Here is an 18618-nt window from a genome sequence, read left to right as displayed (position 1 = left end):
AATCCCCTCTGAAAAAGCAAATAAACAGCACAAACACATATGCAGATTAACTTCCCTTTTATGGGGAGGGTTTGATGGAAGGAGCTGGTCATTAATTGTTGCGAATTGGGGAGAGGCCTGATAGATGTGCTGTGACTATTAAAAAAAAAGAGGTGCCTTCTGGCTTTTGTCTGGATGCAGTGAAGAGGTTCTAAGAGATTCCGGTGTTTTGTTGGGAGAAAAATTGCCAGGAATGGCAGTGAGCGATACAGACGATGCCGGCGAATGACTGGTGGGGACCAGCCTCGTATTGGACTGAGACTAGCACCCAATTGCTAGGGAGAGGAGAGGAAATTGAGGACATTGAGGAGGTGAAGGCAGGGGTAGCGGATTTAAAGCAAAAGGTTCAGGGTGTTGAACAGAACAGAGTTAAATAATTCATACGCGCTGCCTCCCCCATCGGACTGCCCGAGGTACACGGCGGGCGTCGATACATTCTACCACAAACTTTCTACACCGGGTGATTAACTTCACTGTGTTTGCATACCATGTCATTCCCATTATCATCCTTACAATCATTTGTTTAAACAACGGTCACCGAGTCGTAAAGCTCTTTCGACTCACAAAGCTCTTTAAAAGCTAGCGTAGAACCTGGCCAAATATATGGCGCTTACATTTACCATCTGGGTTAACGTACGACTTCTCCCTCCCGCCCACAGGGAGGGGGGGGCCCGTTCACAACACATTTGTGAGTCACTCGTCAGGCAAAGTATCGCCATGCCGGACAGGTAGCGCTTGGGGTGCTATGTCCAGCAAGCGTGAGGCTAAGTGGCCCAGATCCTGCCCCAAGGCCAGGGGGCAACCAGGACGTCATCGCGGGTTATTGGGCTGCCACTACCGCCTATGGCTTCTGGATGTATGCGGTGTGTGTGTGTGTGTGTGTAAAAGCAGGCATGTGGGTATAGTTACGTTTTATTCACCGTCTGTTCTCCAGCTGTGCGTGTGTGTTTCCTGTGCTGAGCTAGGACTTTGCTCTCGCTCTCTCTCTCTCTCTCTCTCTCTCTCTCTCTCTCTCTCTCTCTCTCTCTCTCTCTCTCTCTCTCTCTCTCTCTCTCTCTCTCTCTCTCTCTCTCTCTCTCTCTCTCTCTCTCTCTCTCTCTCTCTCTCTCTCTCTCTCTCTCTTCCCCCCCCCCCCCCTCTCCCCCTCTCCCATGCCTGTTGTAATGTGGATTTGATTAGCGGGCTTCTCGCGGAGGTGGCTCGCGGTGGCTGCACTATTCCAGCTATGTGGTTGTACTGGTGGTGGTTTCAGCGGGAGGAGGGGGCCGGGGCGATGGGTGGTGGTAAGGTCTTCAGGGAAAAGCGTTTTCGGGGCGACACACTGAGGGGGTACTAACCACTCGCAACCACCACCTTCACCACCGTGTGTCACCAGGCTAGCCTTCCTCAGAGGGCTGGAAAGTTACAAAATGTCCGTCCCCCCGTCCCCCCATCCCCCCACACACACCTCAACAATACAAATGTAATCTGATTCTGATGTTCTATGGCAGAGAACTCACTAACACGTTTGCCTAATGGCGCTCCCAGAACACGAGGAAGGAAGCAAACATGAGGGCCATTTGCAGCCTGGGCTCCCATTGAGTGTCTCAGCTGTCATCATGTCTTGCTATAATTGCGAGACATAATTATTGTATAACGTATATTGTAGATTATTATATGTATAATAATTGCTCATTATTGATGGGAAAGAGGTCACCCAGGCACCATTTGTTTCTGTTATTAGAAAGGCTGATTTTGAATGGTACTATAATATGGTAAGGTGTGTGCGTGTTATAATTTTCCTCTCAAAGAGACGAGGGGATGAAGGAGATACAAAAGCTCAACAAAGGAGGACAGTGGAGGAGGTTTAGAGAGCAGAGAGCCGCAGCCACCGCCACTGCGCAAACACAAAGCGAAGATCAGACGCTTCCTGTTCCACCTGCAACATCTGCAGATCCGCCCCACACAAACAAAGAACGCTGGCACCAACGGAAAAAACACAAACACAGACCATGAGTTACAGAGTGAAGTTCCAGCAGGCTCAGTCACAGCCCACAGAGGAGCGGGGCCGGGGCTTAGCACAGCGCTGCCGAGGAAGGCCATGCAGCAGCGGCAGCTACTAATTAGCCGCGGTCGGCTGCGCGACTGCTGTAGCACAGGCTAGGGCTGCGCGGCTGGGGAGAAAGAGAGAGAGAGACAGGGCGACAGCTCTGACACTCTGTCTAGGTCTCTCTTCCCTCTGTGTGTGTCTGTTTGTCTGTGTGTCTGTGTGTGTGTGCGTGTATACACGTATTTTACCGGCGTGCCTGGGGGGGCAACACCGTAGACAAGGGTCCCGGTTCACCACCTGCTGACTCAGACTCGAAACTGCCTGGATGCAATTCTAGCAGTGAAGCTAGGAGCGAGCTAGCTCACCTCTTCCCTGCTCACCGGCACCAACCGTTTCTTTCCTCCTCCCTTAACTTTTTTTCCCCCGTACTTTTCCATTTCTCATCTCTGTGGATCTTTCTTCCTTCTCTCGTCCTTTTTCTCATTCCTCTCTCTCTCTCTCTCTCTCTCTGCCCATTCGTTCACTTTAGGCTACCCCCCCTCTGCACCCACGGGCCATACCCCTCCCTCGGTTTTTCCAACACAGTCAATATAATTTAATAAGCCATATTGCCAGTGGATTGCTTTGGCGGAGCAGAGGTGAGGATTGCCGCAGCATCACAACAGGAAATACGTTTGCTTTTAATGTTGAGCGACTTATAAAACCATCCACAACACCTCTGCTGTGAATCAATCGTTCGCCTTCCCCTGCCTCTCTATCTTTCTATCTCTCCCGGTGAATCGCTCCGTGCAGCCACCCGGGGAAATCAACGTTTTTCTATTGGGCGAGCACTTAAAGTAGCTCAAAACTGCAGTCTGACCATGCAGTGCAAACAAACCAAAAATATGTCCACAAAAAAATAACCTGAATCAAACAAGAGCTAAAAAAGGATGTCTAGTCGCGGGCTCAGACATCCTACACACTGGGGGTTTTAACTGGAGCGTGGGTAATATTTGGGAAATGCTAATGTTAGAGACAAAGCGAGATGTGTATGGAGGCTGAGAGGCTGTGCCTGAGCCTAAGCTATTTAGCTGGATAGGTAATCCCTCCTTGTTGTTTTCAAAAGGTGCATGCGTAGAGCGCCATGGTGTCAAATCCTTGTTTCTGCCTCTTTGTTGTGGAGCAGACCTCTTATCGTGTGCCAGAGAATCCCTGAAGATACGGACCCTCTCTGCGCTAAGAAGCATGACCAATTATTCTATCAGACTTTGAAAAAAGACAAATTAAAAACCACACCTGAAGTTGAAAATACCGATAGCAAAAAAAGGAATCCTTCAATTAACTGTTGGTGTCTTGGTGATGCCTCCTACATCCTCGTCAGTTCTGAACAACAGCAAAAAGTGAATATGGTGGCTGCCAGCATGCAGATGCTATGTGAAGTAGGAGGGGAAGGAACTGGCAGGCAGCCATCTTCACACAGCGGGTCATTCTCTAGCATACTGGTTTGCTTTATTCTCTAATAGTTTCGGTGGCTGCATGGCGCGCACACACACACACACACACACACACACACACACACACACACACACACACACACACACACAGCCATTTGCGTATCCAGTCTAAACAAAGTGCTGAAGGAGAGTGTCAGTTTGTCACTTTATTGTTTGTCATTTCCTCCCCTCTGCGCTGGGTAATGTTTACCTCAGCCCAACAATAAACTGACCTGGGACAACGCGACCACAGGAAGTCATACGCTGTGTTTGTGTTGGATGTGAGTCAGCAGTCAACTGTGTAGATAAGAGCGTAAAAGTGTGTGTCTGTTTGTGTGAGAAAATTCAGGAGCGGGCGAGGCAATATACAAGGCAGCATTTTTTCCTAAAAGTGTGAACACAGTTTTAAATGCATGTTGCTTAATGTAATCGCAGAATATCCCCCGACAGTGGTGTACATACTTAGCCGTGTATCTCCTAAGCTGTGGTGTTATCCCGGGTTATTTCAAACAACGCGCCTGGTTTATATTCTATGAACCACACTACTGCTTGCACCAGAAGGCCTGTTGAGAAGGGGCTATAGCCGGCCCTTGGAACCTAATTCTACACAGTTGGATTACTTCAACTGTCAACACACCATAAGATGAGTGTAAATAGAGAGAAGAGGACTGCGAAAGAAAAACAAAGCGCTTGAAAAATAAGCTATCCAGTAAGACCCCAAACTTTGCTCATGAAACCAACCATTTTATTGTGAATTTTGTCAAGTTTTGAAAAAATTCTTGTGCGTATCAGAAATAATGGCCAATAGCCACCGTCGGCTAATACAAGCTTGCTTAAAAATGCTAATATGGATGCACCAACTGCTACATGCTATTGTTTTGGCGGAAGGCCTATGTTTGAGCCGACTCTCGAGTGTTTGGAGAGTGAAGTGTTGAATTTTGGCAAGAGCCAATGTTTAAAATTGGCCATGTTAGTTTGAAAACCCGGGGGCAGGTTTATTTTGTTGCCGTTTTTTCTCATAAATCAAACGGGATCTGCCAAATAATAAAGCTCATGTTCATTCCGCCGATATGGGACAACATTTGATCTGCTATCAGAAGGAGTGCTATCTGTTCGGGAAAAACCTGCCGCATCAAAAGAGCTTCAACAGGAAGAGCGTGATGTTCTGTCAAGAGGAAGTGCTGTGGAACGAATCATGAGGCCAGCCTCACAGTAAGCTAGGCGGCCAGACAGACAAGAGATGGGGAGGAGGGAGGGGGCAACAGAGTGCCCATCCTCAATTGGGCACGGTGCCAGAGCGGCTCCCCGGAGCGTTTCTGCGGGACGGAGGGGGGCGGAGCGGGGTCGGACTATTCCCTTGGCAGGACCCGCGGGACCGGCTGGAGGGCAGGGTTCAGCCGCTGAAGGGGAGGCGGCGTGCCCGACAGTCAATTAGCGGCCCACCGCATTTACACAACAATCGCACAATACACAACACACACACACACTCACACGCACACGAGCGCTCGACGAGTGCATCCACTCTGCGCTCATCAGCATGCGCCCACACAAGGTCAGAGCGCTGGGGAGGCTGTGAGAGGGAACTAAAGAGAGAGACAGAATGAGGGAGAGAGAGCAATAAAGAGAACAGACAAGAGGCTATTTAATAGAAGTACTCAACACACACACACGCACACACACACACACTTTGGGAAACAGCACGGCAGGCAGGGAGTACAGTGTTACATCTCCCGTTATACTGAATCCTAATGCAATGAAACACGCGTGTATGTCCTCCTCCGACACCCACGGACCTCTGATTATACGCTCCAATAGGAAATGACTCTGCCATTTTGTGTTACATTACAAGGAGGAAAACAGAATCAACATGTTCCAGAGAATGTCGGAATTGGCCGGAGGACATTTTCTTTGGATGAGCTTTTAAATAATAGCCCGCGACTCTCATGGGGGTTGTTTCACTTTTATACATAGACATCATCTTCTTCTGCTTCCGCAGACAAGACGTCCTCCCGCATATTGGAGCGTGCATTGGAAGGCTACCGTGAATCCATCCGACGGCTCACATGAATGTCAATCGATCCACACGTCGGAAGTTTCATTAGCATGTGAGCCAAGTCAAAATCTCCTCCAAATCCGGATGGGTTATGCATCAAATATGAAGCTGTGTTGACCAGCTAACAAGGTGGAGGGGCTGTCAGTCAACACGGAAGGAGAGGGAGGGACAGAGCAATGGGAGGCTGCAGGGCGGGGGGACAGCAGGAGAGAGGGAGGGAGAGAGAGCACAGGAAACAGAGAGAGTGGAGAGGTCTCTCCTTGCCCTTCCCTTCCTCATATACATCCGTCACTCTCCTATTGACATTCAGGTGGGAACTGCCTTGCCTGCAGACCGTGTCTGTGTCTGTGTGTGTGTGTGTGTGTGTGTGTGTGTGTGTGTGTGTGTGTGTGTGTGTGTGCTCCATTTACAGGACATGAGCAACATGCTGACATTATCAGGAGGGAGCTGTGGCTCCACAGATCTGTTGATGAGGTGTGTAAATTGGAGAGGCTCGGCGTGTGCGCGTGTGTTGGCCACGTTCTGCGTCGACGCAGAACAACTGACGGAGGGGTGGCAGATAATGGGGGGGGGGGCATACAGCTCACACATTTGCCGTCCATCCCTCTCACTGACTCACTCCCTCTCGTTCTCCTCCTCTGCTCGCTGTGCTATCTAAAAAGGCCCTTAAAATCACACGCCCGGGCTCCGTGATTGGTTGACCTCTCTGCATGATTAAGCAGCCATTTTCATCACGTCCCCTTCACCATGAGTGAGAGGGTGAGAGAGCGGCAGAGGGAAAAGTAGAGAGGGTGAGAGCGAGACAGAGAGGTAAAGAGGGCGAGAAAAGAGGCAGAAAGGCAAACCGATCAAGGACGCCAGAGAGAGCGAGGCGAGAGAGAGCAAGAGGGCGAGACCAGCGGAAAGGCAAAGTGATCAAGGACAGGAGAAACAGCGCGGGCGGACGAGAGCGAGAGAGAGAGCAAGAGAGAGAGCGAGAGAGCGAGAACATGAGACACTAAGCAGAATGGGATCTCTCTCTCTCCCCACTGATGACAGCAGATGTGATGAGTGGCGAGAGAAAAAGTCAAGAGAAAAGAGGGACAAAAAGAGCCCCTCTATATGCACGCCGCCGCCGCAGCACCTCAAAGCAGAGAGCAGGGCGGGCAGTGGCAGCCAACGCAGCTGGCACGCCGTGGCCTTGTCCGACAGAACCGCCACAAAAGGACAGGCTTGGCACTAAGCTAATTAAAATAGGCAAAGAACCGAATCACCCGGCCACTGAATTACTGAATTTACAAAATGAACAATTAAAAGGATTTAGCTGCCAACCATTTCTCCGGACATGCCCCGAATGACTAAGCAGGTAGAAGACGCTTTTTTTTCCTCTTTCAAAGTGCTTCTCAAGGACAAGTGTTTGAGTGTAGAAGGCTGCGAGGGAAAAAGTTTAACCAGTGCGAATGTATTGCCCTTTATGAAGTGCTGTTGCCGCCGCTAAAAGGTACTCTGCTACTGGAGGTTAAACGTATTGCCCAAGGGCACTTCGGCCGGGGATATTACCAGATCAGGAGGCCAGCACGTTGTCGGGTACGAACCGGAAATGAGAGGTTGGAGGAGTCGCGGTTTCTTCGACCCAGGAGGCATCAACACCGAGGACAAATCACCAATCAGGAGGAAAGGGGCCAGCTTTCATTTCCTTCCCCGAAACCCCGGCTTCATGTCCAATAAAACCGCAGCGACCCCTCCCCCGCTCTCCACAACATCTGCTTGGATTCCAAATAAAAGAAGAGTCATAAACGACTGTGCGGTGGGCTGGGCGGCGGTGTGAGCGTGGGCAGCTGCTCCGACGTTGCCGCTCAGTCCTTCCCTTTGAGTTTGACTCAGCTTCTGGTCTACTTTTATGTAGTCCTTCTTCTCTGAAGTCCACCCCCCCCCCCCCCCCCCCACACCACCACCCCTACACCTCCATCTTTCCTCACCCTGGCTCCCGTCATGGGACGGCCCCTCTCTACTCGTAAAAACGGGGCTCAACGCTCGGCAACATCGTTGTCATGCGTGAGGCGCGGTTAGCCCTGTTCTGAGCTAGCTTAACGTTAACTTGCCAAGCACAACCCCACCCTCCCTTCCTTCCTTCCAAACGTCTCTTCCTCTGCCTCTCCCCGTCGATCCTGGCAAAGGAAGAGGCTCTGTCGTCGTTTTGTTGAGATTTCGCGTTTCCCTCCCTTTTTACAAAAGGAAAAAAAAAAGAAAAGAAAAAAGGAGCTCAGAGCTTTTACGGAGCTCAGGCTACGGGCAGACTGGGGAGATGTGCTGCTCAGAATGTGTCTGAGCCCCGGCCAAGTCTGCCGCTGCTGCTGCTGCAGCCACTGACGGGTAGAATGAGGTGGGCCTCTTTGAAGGGATACAAATTAAACATCTACACAGTCATGGATTTCTTGTTACGGTTGTTTGTGTGTACCTGGGTAGAGCAGCGGCAGATGTGGGGCAATTATGGTGCCATTTTAGGGCCTACATGTATGGCTGTTGTTGTTTGTCTTACACTGTGTTGTGTTGAAAGAAGAAATTTCAGTTGGACAATACCATTGTTTGCTTTCAGTGGGGGGCAGTGGGGGAGGGGGGGAGTTGGCTCAGTGGCCTGCCAAGAGCCATGACATCCTGATCTTAAGGGCTAAATGAGGTCACACACAGGTAACAACAATGGTGAGGCTGACCACTAAACCAGAACGGCCACATTCTTCTGCAGTACTTGGCGAACAGGACTGGTCCAGTGAAATAATAAAGAAAATGGAACGGTAGGAAAGGAAGGGGAGGCAAGGAGAGGGAATGGCTCCTCCCATCCGCCACGCATCAGCACATCACACCCACCACAGCCCCAACTTTCACCCCCCAATTCCAGTGGTGAATACGTTGACCTGGCAACAGTTGAATGACATGACCAAGCCCCTGCATTCCTTCATGATGGCCACCTGCTGAGCTGTGTGTATGCAGCCCCACCCCTGTTCAATTAGACACACAATCTACCACCTCCTCCAAGATATAGAAGAGGAGATGAGGACCCAACTTAAAACTAGGACAAGTGCTAGAACAACACACAGCTCGCCTGGTTACCCTCTGATTAGTCGTCAGTGCCTCGGCTTCTGGAAAAAAGCTCCTGGCGGAGGTCAGCGCAAGGGGTTCAGAGGTGACCTGGCACAACTGGAGCAATCATGGGACAGCAATGTGAGGCTCCAACCCACACCCACTCAAAAGCTCCTCTCCCCCACCCCCCCACCAACCACCCATCTCAAGAAACCAACAAATGGTTCCTGCCAATATAACCCGACCGTCACAGCCCCCACCCCAACCTTTCAAGAGGGATCAGTGTAACCTTTGACCCCCCCCCCCCCCCATTCCATTCCACCCCCTCCCTTCTTCTCCCCCCAATCTCAGTGCCTCCTTATCCAATCCAAGAAGTGCCCCCCCACCCCCCCGCTCTTATAAACCTCCCCACCCTACAGTGTTCCTGCATTGTCTGGGGGCCAGGAGGGCAATAACCCCCAGTGCTCCTCCTCCCCCGGTCCCTGGCTGCCTCTTCTCCCCGGGGGAGAGGAGAGGAGACCTAAAAGCCCACCAACTCCCCTCGGGGTAAAAAGGATCTGTTTTAGTACAGAGGTAGACCAGGTCTGGCAAAATAATTAGGCCAGGAACTCACCACCACCGTTCGGCACACCATGCTGCTCGTGGCGGTTAGTGTTTATGGTCCCAGACCACATGTTTCCGCTGAGGGGAGGAAATGCACACGAACCCACAAACAGAAGCACAGGGAGCTTCTCGAAACTCCTGCGGACGCCACGTTCAGCCCCGCAGAGGTGAAGCCTCAGCTCGAGCTCCGCAGGGACTGGGCCAGTGGTGGGTTGCAGGTTGAACTGGGCAGTTGGTAGCATAATTCTGCCCGTCATAACAGTCCCCCTTTCCGCTTTGGATGCTTGCCGGCGAGGAAGGGAGAAGACCGCCGGGACGCTGTGGGGTCCGACGGTGGAAGGGGAAGAGTCTGTGTACGTGTGTCGGCGGTTCGACACGCTGCCCGGCTCAACAATGGCCATGAACAATAGAGGCTAGGAACAGCAGGGGGGGGGGGGACCACTCCTCATGACCCCCCCCCCCATCCCTCCCTCCCTCCCTCCCTCCCTCTCTCTCTTAACCCTTTTGAGGGCTGCCCTCTCTCGCTCTCTTTAACCCTTTAAGAGGAGCACAAAGGCAGGGAGAAGGTGATTTGGAGGGAGACGGAATAAGAGTGGATGGAGGAGGAGGAGGGGGCGTTGGTAGGAGGCGCAGAACTGTCTGTACCTCCACCGCCGTATCCCTGCCAACGGACAGGTCGGGAGCTTCTCTCTGAAGCCCAACTCACAGAGAGGTGGAACAGATACCACTAGGCCTCTGAACCTCACCTCCCAACAACGTTATTTATGACTCAGCTTAAAGACCCTGGGCCAACGGGCGGCAGGTTGATCTTGGGGGTTTTGTAGTGTAATGTTGGCCTTTAGGCCATTATTTTAACTTTATCTCCCTTTCGATGCTGGTTTTGCGGCCGTTCTGTTTGGCAACGGTGACCCGGCAGATTTCGCAGCCAAAGCTACAGTTTCCAATGAAGTCAAACAGCGTTTAGTTGTTTCTAAGCCGGGCCCAGAATGAGCCTCACAGCTGCCGCAAGGAAAGTGGCCACTAAGAGTTTAGTGTGGAGAGGTGAGGGGCTTGGATGCACTCCATGGTGAATTAGGGAGAAAGCTACTCAAAATCTACCCTCCCTTATGCTGCTGAAGTAGGATTGCGTTGTTGTTTTTTTGAGGACTAAGTGCTCATACTGGCTCATACTTTGAGAAAAAAAGGGAAAAACAAAAAGGGACTGAGTGGTGTTCTCCCGCATCACGCCTTCCTTCTCATGCTCGCACACAGCTGAACCCCCATTAACAAGTGTCGATATCTAATACAGAACAAAAATGCAACAGTCTGCAATGTGAACTACGAAGACCTCTGTGGTTAATCAAGACAACATCTGTTGGGAAAGTATGCAGCTGAACACATTACAAGAGCATGGCACGGTACCCTGTGACCTATGACAGACATAGACACACACACATGCATAACACTCCCTCTACCTCTCCTTTGGAGTGCCTTAGGGGGCAACACCACACCATTGACCTGTTTGAAATTAGCCTCCCTTCCTTCCGCTAACGGGGGGGGGGAGATCAGGGGGAGTGGAGGTGGCTAGCCCCGCTCTGATGATGGCCACGATGCATGGGCCAGACAAGGCCGCTAGCTAGCTTGATGATTGATGGGCTATCCCGCGGCCATGCCTTTCTCAGGCCAAGTGGCCCTCTTCAAAAGGCCCGCCTTCTATTAGTCTTATTTACAGGGGCAGAGGAATGCAGGCTGTGTGAGTTATTTAAGATATCCCATGGTTAATATAACAGAGACTATGGCCGGTGGTGGTGGGGGTGGTGGTGGTGGTGGGGGTGGTGGTGGTGCTGGAGGAGGCGGTGGAAGCGGGACTGCAGTGCAGAGGGCTGAGGTTGGAGGGTGATGTAAGGCAGGAGCAAGGTATGCATGCAGGTATGCATACATGGAGGAGGAGGAGGAGGAGGAGGAGGAGGAGGAGGAGGAGGAGGAGGAGGAGGAGGAGGAGGAGCCCAATTAGATAACGCTGCACCATTAACATTTATCACAACAAATGCCGGGGTTAACTCCTCCCCATTTCATCTCACCCCGCAGTCTGTAACAAGGCATTTAATACAAGTATCCCAATGCACACACACACACACACACACACACACTTTAAGCCGTAGATTGTATCCCGTCCCGAGCAGTATCATTCTGCAGCAGTTTACACGGCTTGCATATCGACGAATACACAATCCCACAATGCACTGCTTATCTCAATGCAAATACACGCAGGCACACACACACACACACACACACACACACACACACACACACACACACACACACACACACACACACACACACACTGCAGTCTCCAGAGAGCACATTGCACAACCAGTAGGCCCTCTCATCTAAACTGTGACTGCATCAGCATCCGCACCATCAGCCACCCGGCACCAGCCCATACAGTAGGAGGTTGTCATGGAGGTGACATACCGGGTGGATGTAAAGGCAATGTTGCCTGGCTCCAGGGTTTCTGGAGGGACATAATGGTTTGTGAGGGAATTCAATAGCGCTTGTCGTCTTTTAACCTACACGGCTCGCTTCTTGAGAAGGCGACCAAGCTGACAGATTGTGACCTTTAAAAGAGAGAAGTTGGCGAGATGCGTCAGGAGGGATCGTTTCAATTGGGTCTCCGTTGTGCCGTCTGCCTACCTTCCCGACGCAAATGCAATGTAACGTGTTTTTTTGATTTTAATAATAGTAGAAAACACATTTTGGTGATGACAGAATTAGCCAGAAATTAGTCTTTCACCGTACTATCCTAATCCTAAATACATTTCATTACATATCAGGTACGCCTGAGTGTCCATAAAAACACGATATCATGTCTTACAGGAATGACCCAGTGACTTGGGAGAAGTGATCGATATCCCTCCCTCCCCCTCCCCCCCAGCCCTTGTCCACGGGTTTAGGAACAGAAAGGAGGAGATTTGGTTGTTTTTTCTGAGTCTGGGTGCCCCACATTCCCCTCGGCATGATTCACAGGGCCCTAATCTGCCCTGTCTGAGTCAGTGTCGAGTGGCGAGATCGCAGGCAGGAGAGGATTAGAATGCTGATAAGAGTCTTGCCATGCCAGGCAGGAGCTCTCTCCCACACACACACACACTGGGCCACAAACCCTGCAGCCAATGACCTCAAACACAAACACGAGCAGGCTGAGGCCATTGGCTGAAGGGTTTGTGGGTGGATGTTAGTCGGCGTGAGTGCCAGGGTTAAGAAAAAGAAAAGTGCAACTAAATGTATGGAGGCAGATTGGGGGATCTGTGGTGTTGTACGACCAGACGGCCTGTAAAACCCAACACGACCACTGGGGACGGAGGATGTGATGTCAGTGGTCGTCTTCTTCATGGTTAAAATTAATAATGAAAGATTTCCATTTAAACTTTACAAGGACACAAGGCCTTGTTACCCCGCCCACTCTACCAAAACCATAGTATTGTCTAGTATTGTGTAAACAGAGTGAGGGGGGATGAAATACAATTTGTTGTTTTTGCCTTACTTAAATCATTCTGTGCATGCTGCTTTACATTCCCACTAAACTCCTCAACATGCCTTTTGAACAAAGCGGTGCTTCATGTACAAACACGACACACGGGCCACATTCGAGATGGTGGTGGTGATGTTGGGTGGGGGGGAGAGATGGCATTTTTTTTCAATTTGCAGCCAGATTAGCAGGCAGGTTTTTGATAGTGTCAGGGCAAAAAGGAAATAATTTTTGTTCTCCTATTCGTCGAGTCGTCTTGATGTGAGTAGCCTTTTTAGTGCCTGCTTCAAATGCATCAACCCCCCCCATAACCATACCAGAGCAGCTGTCACTTTCAGCAGGCACTGTGGAGGACGAATGCGGGGGAGGGGTCCTTTGAAGAATGGTAAAAGTGGGCGATAAAAATACACTGGGAGAGAGGGGTAAAATTAATTATACATAACAGTCATTTCACTCGGATGAGCACATCAGACACGGCAAGCGAGAGAGAGAGAGAGAGAGAGAGAGAGAGAGAGAGAGAGAGAGAGAGAGAGAGAGAGAGAGAGAGAGAGAGAGAGAGAGAGAGAGAGAGAGAGAGAGAGAGAGAGAGAGAGAGAGAGAGAGAGAGAAACTTGGGCTGTATTCCAAAAGAAACAGCCATTTCCTGTAAGAAGCCTTACGTTCTGTACCTTCCATAACCTGCTGATATGGAAGAGCAGAGCTGGGCCTCAGATGGCCGAGGGTTGATATTATTTCAGCAAAAGGTCAAGGCTTTTTACGACAGTCGAGCAGGAGCGAGGCGGCCATGTCATGATCCTCAGAACTACTCCCCGACACGTTCTGCCGAGGGGAGGAACCACCGGCGACGCGGTCGGAACAACATCCCTGCTCCTTCAGGAGCGCCCGGCCCTGGGCACTCAGCTCAGCACAGCCTTTAATTGACCTCCTATTTCGCGGCGGCGAGTGTTTCTCGATGGTCGCACGCCCCTCAGGCGTTACCTTTTCTGTGCGAGCGAGCGGTCCTGCTCCGACAGCAGTGGCCGCCGCCTGTCGCTCCCAGCTCCTTACCGGGGGACGAGCAGTCAGTCAGGAGCAGAACTTCTATTAAAAGCGGCATCCGCGAGCGAACACACACACACACACACACACACACACACACTGACTGACTTTAGGTAAAGCCCTAATGCTGGTCCCTATTTAGTGATTTCCAATATCACGGCAGCGGCGAATAACTCCACGCCTCATGGCGCCACGGCAACCCTGGGGGAAACACTGCCGCTCAGAGAGAGACGGAGGGAGCGGAACGGGAAACCAATAGGAAGGTTGGAACCACGGGGAAACACCAAGAGGGTGAGGAACAGGGGTTCTGGTGAGGAGCAGTGGGGCTAGGACACAGATTTTACCCAAAGAGGGGTTCCAAAAACAGAGAGGATAAGCGACAGGCGGCATGCTCGGTGCAGGTGGGTCCGGGGGGTTGGGAGGGAGAGAGGGAGGGAGGGGGGAGGGAGGGGGGAGGTTCCCCAGTAGCGAGGCGGCGGGAACGAGCAGCGCTCCGCTAACCTCCTTAGTGAGACTGACACAAATGAAAACCCATGTAATAAAGAGAGGGGCTCCGCCAGCTACCAGACGCCAGCAGCAGATGCTGTGTTCCAGCGGCTGCTATGCCCACCAGGCTAGCAAGCAACCCCCTATACACGCACACACACACACACATGCGTGGGTTAAGGGATGGGCGCTCTATGTATGGGTCAAGACACCAGATCTGGTATTGCGTATGATGCCACCAGGGACCAGGGTTCTCTCATTCCCTCCTCTCAACACAAACTCAGGGGGTGGTGATAGAGGGACCACATTCACCCAACCATACCACAGCTAGCTCTGAGATGGTGTGTGTGTGTGTGTGTGTGTGCGTGCGTGCGTGCGTGCGTGTGGACATTGAAGGAGGGGGAAGAGAGTAGGGAAAGAAAGAGTAGGAGGAAGAGAGAGAGTAGGAGAAGAATGAGAGGAGAGCAGAGCATAGCAACAGAAAGGGAAGATGCTAGCTAGAAAACTGCCACCTGAATGGGGGGAGGTAAACTGTATAGGACTGACAGGGAGAGAGGAATAGACCAAAAGACTGAGAGAAAACCCAGGCCATCTTGATTGGCAGGTTAGGGTAAGGGCTGTGGAGGAAATGGGGGGGGGGAAGAGAGAGAGAGAGAGAGAGAGAGAGAGAGAGAGAGAGAGAGAGAGAGAGAGAGAGAGAGAGAGAGAGAGAGAGAGAGAGAGAGAGAGAGAGAGAGAGAGAGAGAGAGAGAGAGACCTACGGATGAGGTTGTCACATTCGTATAAAATGTCTGACAGTCCAGGAAAACTGGAAGAGGAGTGCCAAGTATAATCCTATCACACACACACACACACCCCTAAAGAATTGCACTCCGAAACCGCAATCTATTGTATTCACCTATACAGCCACTCCATTCCAATAGCGTACAGAGCAGCATTGGCTTTGTGCTCAGGTTCAGCACGTCCCCTCATGGATACATTATGCGCTTTACACAGCTACTTCCAGCTCTTCCCCTATTTGGGCAATATGCGGCTAAGTGGACGTTTAGAGGGGTGCTAGCGTTGAGCCGAGTTATCCTGGTGCTACACTGGGAATCAATTCTCACGTGTGAAAAGCCATTTGCGCGTTGTGGCCCATTTGCATTCTAATTAGACACCGACTTCACCGTGCCACTCGCCAAAAAAGGAAGTGTAGAGGAATGCTGTGATGGGGAGAGGGGTGGAAGCCGGTCTGGGGGTTGGGGTCGGCTGTCCAGAGTGACAAAGGCAAAGCCAGAGGGGTGCAAAGTGCACATGTCAGCTTGGATTCCTAACTTTGGACATCATAGGTCTGGCCTCCGTGGCATGGTCTAAAATGAGCCCAACCAGACAAGAGAAAACGCATGACTTGGCCGGTCTATTGTGGGGAGATTTCTATCATAATTGGAGGAGATTGCCGGGGAAACTGCTTGTAATTTTCTGGCTCGACTGATAGCTTTCATGTGAAATTCCATACAAGGTCGTAGACGAAGCAGAAGCAAAATAACCATAATAACCAGAAAGGTGCCAAAAATGAAATTGTATCGATTGATTGATTGATGGTGTGATCACAGTGCTCTCCATCACATTGGCTAGTCAGTAATAGATTAGATATACAGTAGGTGGAACAAGCTTCCGGATAAACATGTAAACTCACATCAGACACACTCTATCAAGTTATGAGTTTATCAATCAACTGCCTTATCATGTTTTAAAGTCTGCCTTATCAAGTCTTTGTTGTTTGAATAATGAGCTGATTATCACTAGGGCAAAAAATGGAAACAGAAACCAAAGCAGTTACTTTGAACATTTGAATTCCCGTTAGATAGGCATAATGCATGCAATGATCACGTAGTGAATATTAACAAAGCGATTGGTCAACCAAATGCAGCACAATATGTTTAGAAACTAAATGTGCATGGGGACAGGCATATGAGCAGGGTCCTCATTCGTCGACTGTCTTCAGGATGGCTACACCCAGAAAATATGCATCTCAAACTTCAGAGAAATACTTAGTAGACTGTATAACCTCTCACTGGCCAATGGAATTTATTTCTTAGCAGGGTATTTTGTCACGTTTCAATAAGAGACATTTTCTAAATCCATTTAAATCACTGATTCCATTGATGGTTTAATAGAAGAATTTAAGACGGCTACACCACACCCAAATGCAATTTCCAAAGCGATTTGTTTAATTATCACGCTGAAAAATAGGTCGATGTTCTTTTTGCATTGTTCGTTTATGTAGAGAGGGGACCACTTGTAATATAACAGGAAACATTGCCCCGTCCAATTACATTTTTAGGCAATCACACTGCGAATGTAAGCCATGTCGACCGCACTGTGATGAATTGCAGTGGTCCCTAGCCTGTATCAGATCCTAAGAGGTGGAAGAGCATGTCGTTGCGCGGTGTGTACCTACTGCCGCCTTTTAAACTAACATTGACGTCACGCTTGATATGGCGCCTAATTTGCATATGAAAAGTTGTTTTATGTAGTTGTCAGTGAGACGCCGCTCCTTGACAGCATAGTGGTAAAATCGGGGTCAAATCGCAACGACACACCACATAACAACTGGTTAAAATTATGCATAGGATTAATGAGATTCATGAAAAGGGGTAGGCAGGCTACAGGCTTTGAATTGAAACTAAATTAGCCGGTGTATAGATCGGGCTGGCCCTGATTGTTATTCCATGTTCCATTTAAAATAATACAACTGCTGAGAATCCAAGAAAAAAGGGAATAGGAGCATTTCCGATAGCTGATGCACACCCAACACACACCCACAGCTTGCAACACTCTATCGGAGCTCAATACGGAATTCAATTGCTGTCGAATGTAACAAAGCTTACAAATTGCCTCTCATTCGTTAGCAGATTAACGCTCTTTTCACAGCACCAACACAATTTCTAATTATTTTAAAGCTAATTGGGTAATCGATTTTTTTTATTTTTACAAAGCAGCCCCACCACCACGTCCCCTCGAGAAATACAACACTCCTCCCATATGTCCATTTAGAGATTAATACAGCCCAAAGTATATAGCCTGGGCCATTAAACGCGAACAGGCATGCAACGAATCTCATCTAAATAAACGCGTGCTTCCCAGTGCCACACAGGGATGATTTTCCCGGCGACACAGTCACTGTCAGTCTGTGAAAACCTATAATTATGTATGGTGGTGACATTCCTTCTCTGAGCCATGCAACAGCATTACGCACTCCAAACCACCTAGAAACCCAGTGGATGTTATTCTTTGTGGTAACCTATTTTAAAAACAGGCGATAAGGGCAGGAACAGAGCTCAATAAAACCGCGATCCCTCTTTAGGGATTAGCCTACAACTAGTTGGTAGGTGAAACGTAGCGTGTTCTGCAAATTGTTGACAGAATAATAATCAATGGTCTGTAGTATGGATCAAGGTTTTGCTGAGGAACACCCTGGCTACTATTATAAAGCATAAAGCAAAGCACGTTGTAGCCAGCGAGTCTAAATATCGGAGTTTTGTGGATGATCAATCGGACTTGTGTGCTGGTCACTCTGGGGTTCTCGGTGCTGATTTACAGAGACACTGGTCTGACAAAATGACCACCGATTGCTGCATTGAAGAATTAAATCCACTTGAGTGGTTTAAGGAAAGCCTTGTCAAATGCTATGTTTGCAGTCGACCGCTTCAAACTCGCGGATCGCCGACCATACACCCAGCGCCAGCGGTACAGAATAGCTTTCGGCGAGACGAGCAGAAGAAGACGAACGCAAACTCGCAACACGGAGGAAGGAAAAAACACTCGTATGTTTTATCCGCAACCCTCCACATTTCACCTCAGATGGAAACTTGTAACCCAAATCGACGTGATACTCACAGCTTTAAGTGATTCGTTGAATAGATATCCTCCTTGCCATGGTTTAAATTCCAAAACTTGGAGACATTTCCACTCTCGTCACGGAGTAGTCGTGCTCGCTTCGGCGGCTGCCCTGCGTGTGAATGAGGAGGAATGCAGCTCGGGTTCCAGCAGAGTGGGAGCAGCTCCAGCCTCCTCCATGTGAACAGGAGGCGCGAGTTACCGTGGAATGTGCTCCGTCGCTTCAGTGCGCCGCCGAGCCAATGGAGGGCGTTGTTGGGTCAATTGCTGATGAGACAGAACCACATCTAGTGGTTACTTTTTTTTCCCCCTGCTGCCACAGCTCCAAAAATGCCTATCCAATCTAGAGATGTTTTATGGCAATATTGTTGCCACCAAACTCTTATTGTTACATGAAATGCCATTAATGAGACTTGAGTGAGAAAAAGAGAGTCTACCTTGACATTGGAAGCAAAAC

The 18618-nt window shown here is 49.9% G+C and overlaps 1 protein-coding gene across 2 annotated transcripts in view; it reads right to left on the bottom strand.

The window, feature by feature from the left end:
• Positions 1 to 18357, bottom strand: part of plxna1b (plexin A1b) — a 170232-nt gene extending 151875 nt beyond the window's left edge. For both annotated transcript variants that reach the window (XM_030374090.1, XM_030374092.1), the window contains exon 1: positions 18162 to 18357. The gene's annotated coding sequence lies outside the window, so the exon portion shown is untranslated. The remainder of the gene's footprint in view (positions 1 to 18161) is intronic.
• Positions 18358 to 18618: the final 261 nt, after the last annotated feature.

This window comes from Gadus morhua, chromosome 13, assembly GCF_902167405.1.
Source record: "Gadus morhua chromosome 13, gadMor3.0, whole genome shotgun sequence".
Taxonomy (NCBI): domain Eukaryota; kingdom Metazoa; phylum Chordata; class Actinopteri; order Gadiformes; family Gadidae; genus Gadus; species Gadus morhua.
Note: the sequence above shows the minus strand (reverse complement) of the source record. Positions and strands in the feature narration are given on the sequence as shown.